Below are 1010 nucleotides of genomic sequence, written 5' to 3'. Positions count from 1 at the left end.
GTTTTCTTGAAGCTTAGTTTGTCATATATATATATATCTATCTACTACTTATATATATCTATCTACTACTTCTCTTCTTTGGAATAACACTATAATTTTGCTATGACATGTTGTACATTGTAGGATCGATTGTTGGACGTTTTTGAGATTTTGACACAAAGCCCAATTGTTTTTTGCTTAATTCAAATAGCAGCCCATGATTGCTTTTTTATGTTCTGATTTTGCCCCGGATTTGATCTTTTATTACTCCCTCCGTCCCCATTTTATGTGGCAACATTTGACCGGGCACGGAGTTTAAGAAATAGATAAAGACTTTGAAATGTTTACCAAATTGTCCTTAAAAAATAGACTTATTTTTCTCTCTCCTAATAAATGTATTGGAGTACTCTTTTCAAGGATTAAGTGGGACCAACAAGGATAAAAGAGGTAATTGTACCTTTTAAATACTTACCAAATAAGGAATGTGACATTCTTTTTGGGACTGACCAAAAAGGAAATGTTGCCACATAAAATGGGACGGAGGGAGTACATGATTGCCTGCAGATAATTTCGTAAATATTGCAAAACCAAAGGATGATTCTATTTAAAAAGGCACCAATTGATGTCAGAGAGTACACCTGCCAAGGCCTTTAGCTTTTCCACAATTGTGATCCCATGTGCTTATTCTTTATTCATAGACATATTTTCTCTCTCTCTTTATAAAAATTCTATATTCACAATTTAGCTTGTTAATTAAAAAAAATCACAATAAGCTTTTGTTAATAAAAACAATCACAATTATTATTAAAAAATCGTCCAACTTAATGTGTATAATATTTTTGCAGTAATGAGTTAATGAAGACAATTGTAAATTAATACAATTTTAGTAGTTAATATTTAATAATTAATAACATTTGATTGACTCTTAAAATTTTATTTGTGCCATATACATTGGGATAAGAGAAGTAACATATATTATAAAAATTTACTTAAAAAGTACTATAAATTACAATAATCAAAAGAAGTAACAT

General features: G+C 29.2%; 1 protein-coding gene across 1 annotated transcript in view; it reads right to left on the bottom strand.

Annotated features, from left to right (window-relative positions):
* LOC107062459 (serine carboxypeptidase-like 17) overlaps positions 1-1010 on the bottom strand; it is a 22625-nt gene that overhangs the window by 4192 nt on the left and 17423 nt on the right. The gene's annotated exons all lie outside the window — the stretch shown is intronic.

This window comes from Solanum tuberosum, unplaced genomic scaffold (genome assembly GCF_000226075.1).
Source record: "Solanum tuberosum cultivar DM 1-3 516 R44 unplaced genomic scaffold, SolTub_3.0 scf00226, whole genome shotgun sequence".
In the NCBI taxonomy this organism is placed as follows: Eukaryota; Viridiplantae; Streptophyta; class Magnoliopsida; order Solanales; family Solanaceae; genus Solanum; species Solanum tuberosum.
This window is presented reverse-complemented; position numbering and strand designations above follow the sequence as displayed.